Below are 19,044 nucleotides of genomic sequence, written 5' to 3'. Positions count from 1 at the left end.
CGTATGCGCCCTGACCAGGACCAAACCCCAAACCCAGGATGTGCCCTGACCAGGAATAGAACTGGTACCTTTTGCTTTGCAGGATGATGCCCAGCCAACTAAACCACACTGGTCAGGGCTACTCTGCAACTCTTATTATGCAATAAGCATATATCTATGTCTGTATCTGTAGTTTATTTGTAAGTAAAGTAATGTTTATTATTGATTTTATATGATTATATCAGTTGATAAGTATTTATATCAACTATGCTTGTATGCCATGTTAAAAATTTGAATTTATATCCTTGGCATATTTGATTAGAGTGAAAGGTTTTGAAGTAAGCGTATGATAGGGTCTGTTATGTCAATAAATTCTATTGATTTAGTGTCAGAAAGTCTAATTAGTGTAAGACTTGTAACCAGTGTATTTCCACTGCTGCTGTCATTGTCTTGTATCCTGGGATCATATGTCTCCATACTGGGCTTTTTCTTGTATTGCTGCAGAGTACCATCTTAAAAACCAAAGTTAAATAATTTGTTCCCTAGTTTAAAGGCCTCTTTGGGCTTCCTAATGCTTTGGATAAAATTCCTACAACTTATTTTTGCTTATAAAGTCCTTTGTTTCTCTTTCTAACATATCTTTCTAGGTTCATCTTCCATCTCTTAGCTTAATAAATCATTTCTTTTAGCTATAATAAGATTTTCACTGTTTTTGGAAAATTGGAGTAGGGAAGGAGTCCCTCTTATAAGGGGGATATGTATGGAATAAATAATTCAGTGAATTAGTAATATATTAGATATAGTATGTATCCTGAAATATTTGAGTTTGGGACCATATCAGTGGGAGGGATAGACAGAAATACAATCATAGCATGGGATTTTAACACCCCATTGACTTCAATGGATGGATCTTCCAGGCAGAAAATCAACAAGGAGACAGAGGCCTTTAACCACACACTAGATCAAATGGATTTAATAACATCTTTAGAGCATTTCCCCGCAAAACATCAGAATATACATACTTTTCAAGTACACATGGAACGTTTTAGGGTAGACCACATGTTAAGACACAAAACAGGTCTCAATAAATTTAACAAGATTGAAATCATATCAAGCATCTTCTGTGACCACAATTCCATGAAACTAGAAATCAATCACATGAAGAACTGAAAAACACAAAGACATGGAAGCTAACGTATTATTAAACAATGAATGGGTCAACAGCAATAAGATCAAGGAAGAAATCAGAACATATCTTGAAACAAATGAAAATGAGGATACAACAATGTAAAATCTGTGGGACACTGGGAAAGCAATCTTAAGAGGGAAATTTATAGAATTACAGGCCTATCTAGAAAACAAGAAAAAGCCCAAATAAACAACCTAACCTTAAAGAGACTTGAAAAATAACAATAAACAAAGCCCAATTGAGTAGAAGGAAGGAAATAATAAAGATCAGAACAGAAATAAAAGAAATAGAGTAAAAACAAACACCACAAAAGATCAATGAATCCAACAGCCGGTTCTTTGAAAAGATAAACAAGATGGATAAATCTTTAACCAGACTCACCGAGAAGAAAGTGAGAGAGGATCCAAATAAATAAAATCAGAACTGAAAGAGGAGAAATAACAACTGACACCAAAGCAATACAAAAGATTGTAAGAAAATATTATGAATGACTGTATGCCAACAAACTGGATAATGTGGATGAAATGGATAAGTACCAAGAAACATACAATCTTCCAGAACTAAATCAGGAAGAATCAGAGAATCTGCATAGACTGATTACACCTAGTGAAATTGAAACAGTAATAAAAGAAAACTCCCAACAAACAAAGGCCCTGGACTAGATGGCTTCACAAGTGAATTTTACTAAACATTCTGAGAAGAACTAACACCTCTCTTCCTCAAACTCTCATGAAATTCAAGAGTAGAGGAGGCTCCCAAATTCTTTTTACAAGACCAGCATTATCCTAATTCCAAAACCAGTTAAAGACACTACAAAGAGAGAAACTTCTAGGCCAATATCCCAGATGAACAAAGACACTAAAATCTTCAACAAAATATTAGCAAACTGAATACAGCAGTGCATCAAAAAGATCATACACCATGATCAAGTGTGATTTATTCTGGGAATGAAAGCTTGGTACAACATTTGCAAATCAATAAATGTGATTCACCACATAAAGAAAATGAAGGATAGGAGGAGTCACTGCTGGAGCCATGGATGGTTTACCGAGCCTGTTAGTGTCCCCGTGGAGACTCACCCATGATCATGTCCTGCTACCTGTGCCCCCTCCAACATGTCTCTTAATTAGTAAGGAATGTGCCGATGATACCTGGTCTGAAGATTTACAACACAAATTTGATTGTTATGGTCCTGTAGTGTATGTGTATGTTCCAGTTGATTTCTACACTCAAGGGCCAAGATGATTTGCTTATGTTTGATTTGAAGATGTTCATGACACCGAAGGTGCTTTACATTTACATAATTTGTACAGAAAATATATTTGTGGTTGCCAAATTGAAATACAGTTTGCACAGGGGGATTGGAAGACTCCAAATCAGATGAAAGCCAGGGAAGGGAGGAATGTATATAGTTCTTCATGCTATGATGATGATGACAGATATAGATGTTCTAGAAGCTGAAGTTAAGGAAGGAGATCAGGAAGTCGGTCCTTTGATTACAACTGTAGATCTATAGCCCTAAAAACAGTAGACTGACTAGAAGACCACAGCATAGCAGAAGCCATTCCAACAATGATAGATCAAACAGCAGCTGGAATACCCAGTACAGTTCTGCTTACTACACTTCAAGAAAGACCTGAGAAAGTGGAAAAAGAAACAAAGAAGGGTAGTTAAAGTGAACAAAGGGTGGGTGGAAGGTGCTGCAATATGAATACAATGAGAATATTTTGACTTTGGTCTAAAAAGAGAAATGAATGTTATTGAAACTACATGGAATAATTGAAGTCCCTTCAAGTATGAATGTAAGCATTTCAGGACAAATAAAAGGAAATTCAGCTTTTTACTTGTAGAAACGAATCCCTAGATTTGAATAAGTTTATATTGATTTGTGGATATCAGGTCCATAATTACTGGAAACTAGGATGTCTGAATGTCAAGAAAGGCAGCTGGAGTCTCTTTACATGTTTATGTTGGTCTGTCTCAAACTCAATTGGGTGAGAAAAGGTATGGTCCAGTATAAACTTTTTCTTAGTTATCCTTTACAGTCAGTTACATTTTTTACTATTGGCAAATCTTGCCACCTTGCCACTGTTTTCCGCTTAATGGTTTGCTTTGTTGGTATCTGAGTTTATTTACCTGTATGCCATGTGCAATTTACATCTTCCTTAAACACTCATTCCCAAGTAAATTCCAATTTTAATACTTGACATTCAGCTAAGAGGTTCCATCTCTTCTCACCTCTTTCCTAGTCAGTATATTCAGGAAACATTTACTGAGCCCTTACAGTGAGGAAAAATTGTACTAGGTAATTGGGGGGAAATAGATTAAAATTCACTTATTCAATAAATGTCTACTGAGCACAGTCTAGTGAATAACATTATAGTGTGGCCTCATTGTTGTGTTTGAGGTGTATTGTTTGTGACAATATTTTACACCATTCATACCCAGTGTAATTGTAAAACCCAATATACTATCAAAGATAAGTAATATTTGTGGTTACCTGCCATTTAAAAGTATCTGGTATTTATTTCTGTTTGCATCCCATTAATACAAATAATGAAAAAATGATGTTTAATCTGTAATAAACGAGTTTATTGTGCAGTGACTAATATAGTAGAATTATATTAAATTGTTAACTCTGCCTCCTCAAACACATTAGGAAACAATCCCCTGAAAGTATTTCATTTTGCATTAGATATGAAGAACACTATAATTAGTGCTATAATTAGGTTATTTTGAGGCAGACAGGGAGCTGTTATCCCAGCTGATTTAGTATGTTCTGTAATTGAGAAAATGTTCACCAAGTTATACTTTTTAGTGATTGACATGTACATTTTATAGGGGACATATTCTGTATGTAGTGAATAAATAACTTTTATAATATCAAAATGTTTTGGATTCTTTAGTTTCTTATTAGGATATGAAGCTCACTTGCCTATATATATTGATTCCATCTCTCATATTTGTCTTATTTCTGCCACATATTTAAACTTCACATAAAGTTATTCATCTAAGAATATAGAAGTATTTGAAATTAATTTATAAAGATTTTGAAAATACAGCAAAATACACATAAGGGAGGTATAAAAGGAGGTATAAAAGGAGGCTATTTTTATCCTTGTTTTATTTCAAACTTGGAAGATTACACAGTAAATAAGTGGCACATACTAGAGTCCATGATTTTTCATTTGGATCATCTTTGTCACTGTTTTGCACTATTTTTTAGTTAAATGGGAAATTTTTTATAACAATAAAGTTAACGTAATAGAATCTAGAGGGATTCTAGATGGATTCTAAGGGAACCACAGAGTGAAGATTTAATATAAGAGGGCTTAATTACAGAAAGTATTTTGTTTGTATCTTTTCTGGATGAAAAGAGATTAATGTAATCCCAAATCTCACAGTCGTTGTGATTTAACACTCTTTCCAGGCTGGTTTTCCAAATTTCAGTATTGTATTACATTTTGGTCACATTCCCATTTATAAAATCCTGAGATATTTTGAAGTGAGGAAGCTGTGGCTTGAGACAGCAGAGTGGTATCTGAGGAATAATCTAATGTCATGCTACCAATAAGTCTATCAAAGCCTTTAGGGATCCCAGGAGTAAACTGTTCTCACTGATTACTGAAGTATAGTAATTAAAAGCAACCTATTTGTCCTCATTCAACTATTGACATCTACAAGACAGCCAGTTGCTTGGTAAAGATTCTTTTTTTCTCTTTTTAAAAAATGTATTTTATTGATCATGCCATTACAGTTGTCCCATTTCCCCCTTCATTCCTCTCCACCCTGCACACCCCCTCCCACTCACCTTCCCCCTCTTTAGTTCATGTACATGTGTCATAAGTTCTTTAGCTTCTACATTTCCCACACTACTCTTGCCCTCCCCCTGTCTATTTTCTCCCCACCATCTATGCTACTTATTCTCTGTACCTTCTCCCCCCTTCTCCTTCTCACACTCCCCTGTTGTTAACCCTCCATCTGATCTCCATTTCTATGGCTCCACTCCTGAGCTAGGTGTCTGCTTTGTTTGCTTTTGTTTTAGGTGTGGTTGTTTATAACTGTGAGTTTGCTGTCCTTTCACTGTTCATATTTTTAAGTCCTTTTTCTCAGATAAGTCCCTTTAACATTTCCTATAATAAGGGCTTGGTGATGATGAATTTTTTGAACTTGACCTTATCTGAGAAGCACTCCATCTACCCTTCAATTCTAAATGAAAGCTTTGCTGGATAGAGCAATCTTGGTTGTAGGTCCTTGCCTTTCATGACTTGGAATACTTCTTTCCAGCCCCTTCTTGCCTGGATGGAAGGTCTCTTTTGAGAAATCAGCTGACAGTCTGATGGGAACTCCTTTGTAGGTGATAGTCCCCTTATCTCTTGCTGCTTCTAGAATTCTCTCCTTCATTTTAATCTTGGCTTATGTAAGTATGATGTGCCTAGGTATGTTCCTTCTTGGGTCCAACTTCTTTGGGACTCTTTGAGCTACCTGGACTTCCTGGAAGTCTATTTCCTTTGCCAGATTGGGGAAGTTCTCCTTTATTATTTGTTCCAATAACTTTTCCACTTGTTGCTTTTTCTCTTCCCCTTCTGGTACCCCTATGACTCAGATATTGGAACGTTTAAAGATGTCCTGGAGGTTCCTAAGCTTCTCCTCATTTTTCTGAGTTCTTGTTTCTTCCTTCTTTTCTACTTGGTTGTTTCTTCCTTCTGGTCCACTCCATTGATTTGAGTCCCAGTTTTCTTTTCATCACTAATGGTTCCCTGTGCATTTTGCTTCATTTCACTTAGTGTAGCCTTCATTTTTTCATCTAATTTGTGACTAAAATCAACCAGTTCTGTGAGCATCCTGATAACCACCAGTGTTTTGAACTGTGCATCTGATAGGTTGGCTGTCTCCTGGTCACTTAAAAATATTGGCTCTGGGGATTTGAGCTGTTCTTCTTGAGCCATAATGTTTTGGTCTGGTCATGCCTGTTAAATATGAGGGGCAGAGCCTTAGGTGTTCACCAGGGTAGAGCAGCCCAGTCACTGGGTTGTGATGCTGTATGGGGGGGCGGGGTCAGAGAGGAAACAATGGCGCTTGCTCTACTCTTTGTTGGACCTCAGTCCCTTCTGCTGCTTCCCACAAGCAAATTGGGCCCTTCTGGTGCTGGTCTCCTGTGAGGCTGGGAGTCTCTCCCTGCACGTCATCTCCCACAGGTGTTTTTATTTGGTGTTTTGAGGCTTTATTTCCTGGGGCTGTGACCCTGGGTAGTGTGGTCTGTCTTGCTCCCCAGGTATCTGCATGCAAATACCTGCTGAGGCTGCTGCCCAGTCATGCAGTGCCTTGCTTCACAATTGCTGCTTTGGTGAGTCTGTCCATTGCCACTCTGTGCTGGGGGGTCTTCTAGCCACTGCCTGTGTGCCCCAGGTTCACCTGCGGTGGTGTTGTGTGTCCGGGTTGCTTTGGGCGCCCGGGTATCACTGCTTCTAGTGCTGTGACACCTCTTTGCTTAGCTGCCCAACTCCCCCCTGCTTACGGGTCTGGATGAATGTGTCTATTTCAGCTTCTTGTCTGTCCGACTTCCATACAGTTCAATTTTCTGTCAGGTCTGGTTGTTATTTTCTAAATTTTTGTTGTCCTTACTTTGGTTGTGGGAGGAGGCACAGTGTGTTTACCTATGCCTCCATCATGGCTGGAAGTCCAGCCCACACCTTTATAGTCAATTAATATTTGAGAGAAGAAGCAAGCACATACAATGGACTAAAGATAGTTATTCAATAAATGTTGGAAAAAATTGGACAACTAAATGCAGAAAAATAAAACTAGACCACCTCCTACACCATATTTGAGAATAAATTAAAAATGGGTCAAAGACTTAAATGTTAGACTTAGAACCATAAAAATCACATAAGAAAACATAGGCAGCAAAATCTCTGACATTGCTCATAGCAATAATCTTCCCAGGCAAGGGAAAGAAAAGGAAAAGTAAACAAATGGGACTACATCAAACTAAAATGTTTTTACACAGCAATGGAAATCTTCAACAAAATAAAAAGACAACCCACAGAATGGGAGTACGTATTTGCCAATACGTCTTTACATCTCGGGCTTAATGCCCCAAATTTATAAAGAACCTAACAAAACTCAACACCAAAAAACTCAAACAACCCAATTAGAAAATGGGGCCCTGGCTGGTGTGGCTCAGTGGATTGAGTGCGGGCCTGCGAAGCAGACAATCGCGGTTTGATTCCCAGTCAGGGCACATGCCTGGGTTGCAGGCCAGTTCCCAGCGGGAGACACAAAAGAGGCAACCATACATTGATATTTCTTTCCCTTTTTCCTTCCCTTTTCCTCTAAAAATAAATGAATAAAATCTTAAAAAAAAAAAAAGAAAATGGGCAAAGGACCTGAATAGACACTTTTATGAAGAGGACATACAGATAGCCAATAGACATATGAAAAGATGCTTGACATCAGTAATCATCAGAGAAATGCAAATTAAAACCACAGTGAGATATCACCTGTCAGAATGACTGTCATCCAGAAATGAGCAAACAAGTTCTGACAAGGATGTGGAGAAGGGAACCCGTTTGCGTTGTTGGCGGGAGTGCTGTTTGGTGCAACCGCTATAGAAAGCAGTATTGAGATACCTCAAAAAATTAAAAATTCATCTGCCTTTTGATCTAGCTATTCTGCTTCCACGAATATATCCAAAGAAACCCAAAACATTAATTTGAAAGAACATAAGCAGCCCTATGTTCATTGTAGTGTTATTTACAATTGTCAAGATATAGAAGCAACCCCAGTGTCCATTAGTAGATGGATGGATAAAACGACCATGGGGCATTTTCACAATGGAATCCTACTCAGCCATAAAAAAGAAGAAAATTTTACCTTTTGCGACAGTACGGGTTATGCTATGTGAAAGAAGCCAGTTAGAGAAAGATAAATACCATATGATTTCACTCATATGTGGAATTTGACGAACAAACTGAACTCACCAGGCAAGTGGGGACAACTCATAGATGGAGAACAGGATGACAGCTAGTGGAGAGGGCAGGTTAGGGGATGGAAGGATTGGAGAAAAATAAACAAAGTACTTACAGACATGGACAACAGTGTGGTGATTGCTGAGGGGAAGGGGCGTATAAGGGTCTAAATGGTCATGGAAAAATACAATAAAGATTAAGTTAAAAATAAGAAAAATAAAAACTTATGCTAAATACACCTTTGAAGAGACTGAGATAACATTAAAGGCACAAAACTCTCATTACTCATTTTCTTCAACTTTAATAGGAATCTTAAGGAATTGTTTTGGAACACATGCTTCCAATCTGCCACCAGATTTTTCAGCAGGAATTTATATAACCATGCCATAGCTCACAATTTACTGTCTCACGATTTACCATATGTTTCTGTATTTCCAGTGTTTTCAAACACTCTCTTATTTCCCACCCTTTCCAGTTCACATTTCTTAGTTTTGTCCTGGCTTTACCCCACAGTTCTCATTCATTCTGTGATTCATGAATAATCTCTGTTACAACTTTCCAGTTTAGAGTCGGTTTCTAATCTAGTTCTCTTTCCTGGACCCTTTTCTAACTATTATAAGCAATGCTTAATCCTCAGGTTAGAACTCTTCATATCTGGCCTAGGCTCAGGACTCTATTCTCAGTAGTTGTTTTTTATGGCTTTGCTACTTCACTTTTACTTCTGCTTAAAGTTACTAGGGTCAGAAGGATTTTGATTTAGAGTTGGGCTGGCTTTTGTAACAATGTAAGATACTAGGTATAGTAAAAATTTCCCTCTTGTTTTCATCTCGTTAGAATTTAGGGCAGTTTCTATAGTCTTAGTCTAATCAGTTAAAATAGCTTTGTAAGTGGCTGTATCCTTATGACTGCAAATACTGCTTTTTCTGCTTATTTTCCTCCTAATCCTGTGCTTCCTTAGCTGGTTTCAAGAAGTCATGGCAGTACAATTTGTGCAAGAAGTACAAAGGAAAGGCTTTGGCATTAGGCAACTCTGGGTCATATCGTAGTTTGGTAGTCACTTGTGTGGTCTTGAACAAGTCAATCTCTTGGACTTTGTTGCTTTATCTGTAAATTGAGGACAATAATGTCTTTTTCATAGGATTATGGTGAAATGCAAAGATAATGCACCTGACACAAGATATGCAATAGACTTTAATAGGAAAAAAATAGGTATTAAGAATTTCAGGTTATGTTTTCTGCTACCAGTGTTGTTTTTGCTATCCCTATCTGAATTTAGATTCATTTGCTTATGTGAAGGTCAGTGTTGAGGTTAGATGATGAGACTAGTGTGAGAGGAAGTGAGAAGAACACAGGTGAAATTCATCTGAGTATTTGTCCTTGAACATTTTCTTCACTAAAGAATTTTTGAAACTGTTGATAATAGCAAATTGCCCTCTTGAGTCTGGAAAGTGGGATGTCTTTTTTTTTTTTTTTTTAACAACATGCTGAAAATAGTTAATCAGTATCTCAGCTTCACTCTAGTATTGTCATTATTAACCTGACAATTGTATTTTTAAAGTCTTGTCATAACTAAGAATGATGGTATTTAAAAAAAATTTTGTTCTTAAAATTCTGCAAACTGCTTGACCTATGGACTTAACCGTAGTTTGACAAATGTGTTTTTCAAGACTGTTCATAACCTTTTCAAATTGATCCAAGTAGTAATACTTCTAAATTTATATTAATTCTCCTCTTACCATCTTAGGTGCTGAAATCACCATCTTTTAGATACTTCCATGTAGAGCATTGACTACATTATATAGAAATAGAAAATTCAAAGACGATTCATTTATTTCAATTTTTAGTATAAAACTTAATAACAGTAATACACTCTTTAAAAAAAACCAAATTCTCTAATCTTTTACTACCCTACACAACTGTTTGTTTTCACATATTCCATATATATACACCATATACTTTACATATATGCTGTTATGGTGTATGAGGTCTGTCCGGAAAAAACCCAGCCATTGTTAATATAATGAGAATGGTTTGCGGGGCATAGATGTAACCTGGCAGCCAAGAAGAGTGTATTGGAATGTACATGTGAACAATGAGGACTTCACTGTACTTGTCAGTGGGTACGGTAGATGCCATTGAGTGAGCATGTATGTGCTCACTGTGTGGCTGTGGAATTCAGAAGACCGAGTGAGTAGAGCAATGAATTTGCATCAGATTTTGCATGAATCTTGAACATTCTTCAATGGAAACTATTCTGATGATTCAGAAGGCATTGGGGAACAATACAATAAGTGCAGCGCAAATAAAAGTGTGGCACAAATGCTTCAAAGATGGTTGAGAATCTGTTGAATGTGATCCACATTCTAGAAAGCTTGCAACAAGCAAAACACCTGAGAATGTTGAATGTGTACAGGCTGCAATCAAAGTCTGGCAGCTGACAGTGCGAGAACTAGAAGCTGATCTGGGGATTCCAAAAACTACTGTGTCCAAGATTTTGATGCAGGATCTCAGTGTGACACCTGTCCTGGCAAAATTTGTTCCATGGCTTCTGACACCAAAGCAGAATAAACATCATGCTGCAGTTGCTAATGACTTGTTTCAAACCACTACCAATGAACCATATTTCCTTAAGATGATCATAACCAGAGATGAATGATGGGTCTATGGCTATGATCTGGAAATGAATGCTGAGTCGTTCCAATGGAAGTCACTTGTTTCTCCACACCCAAAGAAGATGCGGCAAAGTCACAGCAAGATCAAGACTATGTTAACTGTGTTTTTGATTGGAAAGAAGTCCATCAAGAATATGCCCTTCCAGGCCAAACAATTAATAAGAAGTACTATCTCAATGGTTTTCTTCAGTTGAGAGATACAGTGTGACAAAAATGGGTGCAGGTATGGGCAACTGGTGATTGGCAGCTTCATCAAGACAATGTGCCTGCTCATGTGTCATGTCTCCTGCAGAGTTTTTTGGTGAAACATCAAATCAAGTGACTCAGTCCCCCTGCAACCCAAATTTGGCACCCTGTGACTTCTGCCTTTCCCCAATCTAAAATCGCTTTTGAAAGGGAAGAGATTTCAGACCATTGATGAGATTCAGGAAAATATGATGTGTGCTGATGATAAGTGCAACAGAGGATTTGGCAAAGTGTTCTGAACAGTGGAAGAGACCCTGGAAGAATGGGTGAGGTCCCAATGTGCCTACTTTGAAGGGGACTGAGGCATCATTGTCCTATATATGTTGTTTCTTGTATCTTGTATCTTCTTTAATAAATGTCTCTATATTTTTTAAAGATTTTATTTATTTACTTATTTTTTTGGAGAGGGGAAGGGAAGGGGAAAGAGAGGGAGAGAAATATCAATGTGTGGTTGCCTCTCACATGCCCCAAACCAGGGACATGGCCTGAAACCCAAGCATGTGCCCTGACTGGGAAGCGAACCATCAACCCTTTGGTTCACAGGCCCGCGCTCAATCCACTGAGCTATACCAGCCAGGGCAATAAATGTCTCTATATTTCATATTACCTAGCTGGATGGATACCTTCTGGACAGGCATTATATATACAATTTTATATCTGCTTAGTACTTTTTAATAAAATTTTTTACCTAAAAGGATGTCATAATTTTTTATGAATATATTTCTTGATCATCTACCTCATCACCTGTAACATGCCATGCATATTCATGGCATGTTCTCCTCTATTATTTTTAATACTTGCAGAACATATTACAATTACAACAAAAGAAATTAAACATTCCATTGTTCATATTTTGCTGTATGTTTTGCTTTTATCTTTGTTCTGTCTTTAAGCCAAATGTGGGACACAGCCCTATATTCTGGGTTCTAAAATTTTACCCATATTAAGCAATGGTGTTCATAGCATTTCTCTGGAGATTTAGGGGTAATGAGAATGAGGTGGATAATTTAAATAGAATTAGACTTTCTCCCCTCTTAAAAGTCACTGAGCACTTGGGTTCCAACTTATGCGATAATGTTAACCCACCTATTTTTTTTTGCTCTCCCTTTCTTTTCTCCTCTATTTCTTCTTTCTCCAATTTCTTTTTTTTAAAGATTTTATGTATTTATTTTTTAGAGAGAGGGGAAGGGAAGGAGAAAAATAGGGAGAGAAACATCAATGTGTGGTTGCACCTCACATTCCCCCAACTGGGGACCTGGCCTGCAACCCAGGTATGTGCCCTGACTGGGAATCAAACCAGCAACTACTTGGTTTACAAGCCTATGTTCAATTCACTTTGCTACACCAGCAAGGGCTCAATTTCTATCAATTTTTATATGTATCAAACTGTTTCCTTAGAGTTCCCCTTTCACTTGGAAGTAGCTTATTAAGGTATTTTCCTAAATCTACAGTTCCCCCCCCCAAAAAAAAACCCCTCCAGTATTATTTAAGAATATTTTTTCCCATTCTGTTGCACAGGTTTTTTTTTTCATAAGTTGTGGTTTAGTTGCTTCTGGTTTGTCTTTAGGGAATTTCTTTAGACTATCAGTTCACTTGGACCTGAGTATTATTAAAATGTGGGTAAGAGCTTTATAGTGGTGACTTAAGAGAAAGGTTAAGGAACACTAGGATGACATTATAATTAAATTTCATCAATATTTCCCTGGGGTTTATATGGAGTGATCACCTTGATTAACAGACCTTCTTAAGACATAGCTTTTTTTATGATAGCCTCAGTAAAATAGAAAAAAATAGTTGTCTTTTGAAACAGGGTTGTTGTGATTCTTGTGGCCCAAAGACGACTAATGACAAGACAGTTTCTGTTGTGTGCCAGGTTTGATGAGAACAGGGTGGGGCCACAGTGAAATAATAAACTTGGTGGAGCCTACCTTGTGTTTATCCTAGTTTTACCATTTGATACATTTTCCCCACTTGCGAATGACTTCTTTGGGCATCTACTACTCTCCTACTCTTAATCTTCTTTCCTCAATCTGTAGCACATTAGAGAAAAAATAATCATTTCTATTTTCCCAAATAGCAAATAAGAATAAAGTAACCTTAAATTTTCCAAATGGCTGATTAAATAATGTTATATCCTCAAGCAGATAGTTATTTACAGGTTAAACTAGTTATTAAGAATTTATTTTTATGTGGAGAGTGAGGACAGGAATTGTGTGTGATGTTGTATCATTCTATTCCTTTTTGAGGTTAGCACAATGCTTGGTAGGTGCTCAATAATACATTTTTAAAGAATTAAAGACATATTATTTAAAGTATTTCAAAGTACTGTAGGAGTTATTAAGGGATACAATGTCAGGGAATTTTAGTATAGTATTAGAAGTACTCTAAAAGCTGAACCTGAAGGTAAATGTGAGTTAAACATTTTGGTGTAGCGAGAAATGAGGATGTGGGGTGTAAGGATGCTTGTACATGAGAGAGTGGGGAGAAGAGGGTGGGAAGATAGGAGGGGGAAGCACATGAAAGATGATTTACTCTTCACCACATAGGAGAAAGGGGAGATCTCTTGAATATTCAGTATCCATTCTATGTTAATGTATTCCCTGCTGAACAGTGCAGTTTCCACCTTCAATTTTTGATTGAGCATCAGTTTACTTGCTACCTATGACTTGCCTAGGAAAGATGTCATTAACTTTAATTTTAACCACTTCTCTGGAATAAGAGAGAGGACAGAGTATGTGGGGAACTTGCATAGGAGGGATTTGCCCAAGGACTGAAAAGGACTTTGTGCATGCATGTGTGTTTATGTATGTTGAGTTAGGTTGAATAATTCTGTGACCGTTGATTATTTTCCTTATCTCTGTGTGTTGGGTAAGGAAAGGAGATAAACTGAGGATGGATCAGTAGGCAGGAGCCAGCCAGATTAGGTAGAGACTTATATGATGTGGCAAAGAGTTTGGTTTTATTTTAAATATAATGGCAATTTAAGGGTGCAGAATTTGAGTATATTGATGTAGGGGAGGGAGGGGAAGTGGTGGTAGAGAGTGTCTCAGAGTGGTGTGAGAGAGGTACCAGGTTCCTGGTCCAAACAGGAGTTTAGTTTTGAACAAATGTTGTTTGGTTTGTGATCCCAAGTGAACAGATGAAACTGTTGTGTCTTCTAGACACAACTAGTAGATTTTTAAAAAACTGTTAGGTGAGTTAAATATCTTGACATTGTCTTATTGGTATCTTCTGAAACATGTATCAAGGTTTTCTTGTTTATTATGGGATAATGATGATACTTTTAAAATGGTACATGAAATATAACCTAAGGCTATCAGTTATAATCTATATTTTAATTAAAGTTGTTACTTGTCTTAGTCTTTTGGGCTAAGAAGATGTTGCCACTGAAGTGGTGAATTATGGTAGTGGTTACATTTTTTCCAGATATTGACATTAGTAATTATAACAAAAATTGGATTTCAATAAAGAGTTATTATTTCTGAGGAACTTACTGTTTTTGTGTTTGAACTACTGATTACTTAAATTGAAAACATTTCAATCTCTTTTGCCCCGAGTGTCATTATAATTTAAAAAATGACATAGATACTATTGGTGTACTTAAGAGCTAGGTCGAGAAGAAAAAAAATGAATGAAGAGAGAGGGCAGAGAAGTGGAGTAGATAAATGAAAAAAATGAGTGGACAAAAGAAACACAAAAATGGAAAAATAGAAAAAGAAAATGCCCATGACACTGAAAGTTGTATAATTAAAAAAGAGTTACTTTAAGTATTTCAAACAAAGGGAATTTAATATAGGGAATTTATTACAAAAAGTAAGGGCTGGACAAGCAAGAAGTGGGTGCTGAATTTACTGAAATATCACCAACTATAGGAAGCCACTACCACCTCTAAGACTAAAAGTGGGAATGGTGTTAAACTGAGCCCGTAAGTACTATGATGCTAAGATTCTTGGAGTATTACTGCTACCCCTGGAGCTGCTACTGCTTTGCAAAAAGCCTAGAAGCCTGTGGATCTAGTGATGTAGAAAGCCTGTAGTCTTGTTGATGATGCTGGACTCACCTTAGAACATTCTAGAGCCTGCAGTCACCCACTGTTACCTCTATTGTAACTTCACTGATGTTGTAGTAACCAGCATTTGCAAGATAGTTATTTGGTGCTGCTCTTGCTGCTGTAGACAGAACCCATGATCAAACTTCTGCTGGTGTTCCTGGAATACTGTTGCTGTCTCCGCAGGATCTAGATACAGAAGGAAGAAAATAAAATGGTTTGTCTTCTCTTGCCATCAGATTTTTACTAGTGTTTCCCGGAGGCAGAACTTAAGGAAACTAGCTATCAAGGGAGTAGGAGAAATGTAGTCTATAGGCTCCTTGCCTTCTGAAATAAAAGGAGAGCATGGAAGAGCAGGAATGGAGCTGAGAGCCAGCAAAGAACCAGCACAGACAAAAGTTATACAGTACTGATTCTTTAATCGCAAGAGAGAAGAAACATTTTTGCAACTTTCAGAGTAATGTCAAGACTTTCTTCTTTTGTTTTTTCCCAGTTGACAGAAAGATTAAGTTATAGGGACCTGTAGAAAACTGTTGAAAATGAGATCTGCGTTGGGGTATCAATTAAGTATTTTGATTTCAAGCAACAAAAAATGGATGCTGGTTAACTTAAGAAGAAAATGTATTTATGATAAGAGTATGGTAGCTCTCAGAAAAGTAGAATAACTAGTCCCTGGAAAGGACAGAAATTTGGATAGCTCTTGATAGCTAGTTTGCCAAAATTAATGGATCCCCTGTTCATGGTGCTACTTACTGTTTGTGTGGATCAGCTTTACCACTTTCTTCTTAAAGGTCACATTACCAGCAGAGACACAGATCTGCACTAGCTTTGATTAGTTGCCCACCTTTCATCAGAGGAGGACATGGCACCTTGGTTGACAGCTACATCAAGGTCACTCAGTAGTTCAGGACTAGTTTGTCAAAGGAATTTTCAGGTGTTAGAGGAGAATGGATCATAGGCAGGCAAAACCACAACATATGTATTAACTGTGCCTTGTTTTGGATTAGCGAAAGGTAGCTGAAAACCATAGCTGAAAGTTCTTGAGCACTTAGTATGTAATAGGCACTCTAATCTTTTTAATAATATGTTTGAGGAAGTTGTCATTATTATCCTCATTTTACAGATAAGAGGAATTGAGAGGTACACTTCTGGTGATGGTGGATTAGGCAATTTGGACTAACTCTCCCACTGAGAACAACTAGAAAAGATGGATCATATATAAAAATCATCTGTTTGAAGGTATCGGAAAGCTAACACATCAGTGAAGACTTATGGGGACAAGATCCTGGAGAAGAAGGAAACTCGAAGAGGTGAGCGGGGCATGTGAGGCTGTTTTCCCTTAGGAGAAACTTCTGTTACCAGTAGAGGTGTCTGAGAGGCTAAGAAGCTGTGAAGAGCTTTTGACACACTCGTAGACTGGGGCTAAAGGAGCAGCAGTTTGAGGTTAGGGTCCACCAAGAAGGGATTTCCTGCCAAATTCCCCAGGCTTGGGCTTGGGACCCTGAAGGGTTATGCCTTAGGAGTTAGGGTAAATCAAAAATGGGATGGACTACTTGTAAGTAAAACCTAGTCTAGAATCATTGATTGGATTAAGGATAGGCAGGATAGTTAGTGACTGTAGCCAACTGTTTAAACAAAAGTCAGCTATTTTTGGAGGAAGATAATAATATCCTAAGCCCAAATAATTTTTACAGTTTTTTCATAAAATGTCTTACATGCACACAAAAATAGCCAGGCACTCTGGAGACAAGCTCATATGACTGAAACTAAGCAAAACAAAGACCGTAGCAGAAGACTGAAAAGGGAGCCAAATAATGGATTTTTCAGATACTCAATAGATCAAGTAGACAAAAAATTAGTAATAATATAGAATATGTTAACAAATGATTAATATGCTCTACCTTATGATATATGTAGAACACTGCACTCAATACCTGCAGAACGTATGTTCTGTTTAAGTGCACATGGAACACAAAAACTGACCCAGATCATAACATATCCCAGATCATAAAGCAATTTTCAACAAAAAATCAGATAATAAAAATATACAGAATATGTTCTCTGAACATTACTGGAAATTGGTAACATAAAATATAATTAGAAAATTTCCATATATTTAGAAATCAAGAAATCCACTTCCACATAACCCAAGGATTAATGAGGAAGTTACAAAGAAACTTTTAAAATATTTTTACTTGAATAATAATGAAAATACAACTTGTCAAAATTTGTATGATGCGGCTAAGTTCCTCTGAAGGTACTTGATGGCTCCTGGCCATCTGTCACAAAGGAAGACGGGTGAAAATGATCGAATGCACTTATCTAAGGAAAGTCAAATCAAAACCCCAGCAACTTAAGCCCAGAAAAAGAAGGACGTAAATGATAAAGGCAAGAGGAAAATCAGTGAAAAGAAAAACAAACATAAGATTAACAGTGAAAAGATTAATAAAAAGTGGTAAACACCTGATATCACTGATGGAAAAAAAAGAGAGAAGGTACATCTAACTAGTATCAAAAATGGAAAAAAGACATCACTATAGACCCTATAGACATTAGAAGTAATTGAAGGATATTATGGTCAATTTATGACAATATAGTTATAAATGAATCGATATGGATAAATGCCTAGAAAAATAAAACTTACCAGAATTGGTACAAGAAGAAATAGAAAACTTGACCTACTTTGTAACTCTTAATGAAATTGAGTCTATAATTTTAAAATTCTCACAAAGAAAGCTTAAAGACCAGATGGTTTAGCAGACATCTCTGCAAATGAAATAATACTTATTTTAAACTCAGGGAGTAGAAAAAAAGAGAACAATTTAAAGTTCATTTTGTAAGGTCAGCAATACTTTGGTACCAACACCTGATATTACTTATTATAAAAGAGAATTATGGCTAAATTTTCCTCAGAAATGTAGAAGAAAAATGGTAAAAAAAAAAACAATTAGCAGAAGTCTATCAAGAAAAAAGATAATAGAACATGATTAAATTGTGTTTATTCCAGGAGTATAAGGTTGGTTTAGCATTTGAAAATCAATTTAATTCACAAAAACTGTGATAATGCCATGAGATGTAGAAAATATATTAGATAAAATCCATTATCCATTTTTGATAAACATTCTTAGCAAATTAAGAATTGATAGGAACATTGTTAATCTGATAAAATATTACAAAGACTCTATAGCAAATACCTTACGTAAGACAGAGAAAGGGATTGCCCCTTCTCAACACTTCTCCTGAGTCCTAGCCAGTGAGAAAAAGAAATATATCATGTAGGAATTTGGAAGGAAAAAAAAACAACATTTTTGCTGATGTTGGTATGGAGAGAATTGTTTTAAAAGATACACTTTTATAATTAATGAGGATTTTAGCAAGGTTTCTGGATGCAAAGTTAATGTGTGGAAATTTATATAGAAAAGTATATTTTGATATAAATACAACACCAGAAAGTAAATCTAAAATATAATGATTTACATCATATAACAAGAAATAAATCTAAGGAAGGATAGGTAAGGTTTTCACACCGAAAACAATGAAGCATTATTTAGACAAATAAGAATTAAATAATGTTGGTAAATTGGAATGCTCAGTGTTCTTAAAATGTTAATTATCGCCCTGGCTGTCGTAGCTCAGTGGATTGAGCATGGGCCTGTGAAGCAGACAATCGTGGTTCCATTCCCAGTCAGGGCACGTACCTGGGTTGCAGGCCGGTTCCCTGCAGGCCAATTCCCAGCAGGGGACGCACAAAAGGCAACCATACATTGATGTTTCTCTCCCTCTCTCTCCTTCCCTTCCCCTCTAAAGATAAATAAATAAAATCTTTTTTAAAAAGTCAGTTATATTTAAAAACAATTTATCTTGTAAAAAAAATGTTACTTATCTTCAAGTTTATCTACTGATTCAGTGTACTCCCAAATGAAAATTCTAGCAGTTTAT

The 19,044-nt window shown here is 36.7% G+C and overlaps 1 protein-coding gene and 1 pseudogene across 5 annotated transcripts in view; both read left to right on the top strand.

Annotated features, from left to right (window-relative positions):
* Nucleotides 1–19,044, top strand: part of RIMS2 (regulating synaptic membrane exocytosis 2) — a 470,156-nt gene that overhangs the window by 21,053 nt on the left and 430,059 nt on the right. The window contains exon 1 of one of the 5 annotated variants that reach the window (XM_053661101.1): nucleotides 16,373–16,415. The exons of the other annotated variants lie outside the window; for them this stretch is intronic. The gene's annotated coding sequence lies outside the window, so the exon portion shown is untranslated. Of the gene's footprint in view, nucleotides 1–16,372; nucleotides 16,416–19,044 lie in introns of those variants that run through there. 5 annotated transcript variants of the gene reach the window in all.
* Nucleotides 2,204–2,808, top strand: LOC119040397 (serine/arginine-rich splicing factor 10-like; annotated as a pseudogene).

The sequence above is a fragment of the Artibeus jamaicensis genome, unplaced genomic scaffold (assembly GCF_021234435.1).
Source record: "Artibeus jamaicensis isolate MK-2021 breed Jamaican fruit bat unplaced genomic scaffold, CSHL_Jam_final scaffold_916, whole genome shotgun sequence".
Lineage (NCBI taxonomy): Eukaryota > Metazoa > Chordata > Mammalia > Chiroptera > Phyllostomidae > Artibeus > Artibeus jamaicensis.
Note: the sequence above shows the minus strand (reverse complement) of the source record. Positions and strands in the feature narration are given on the sequence as shown.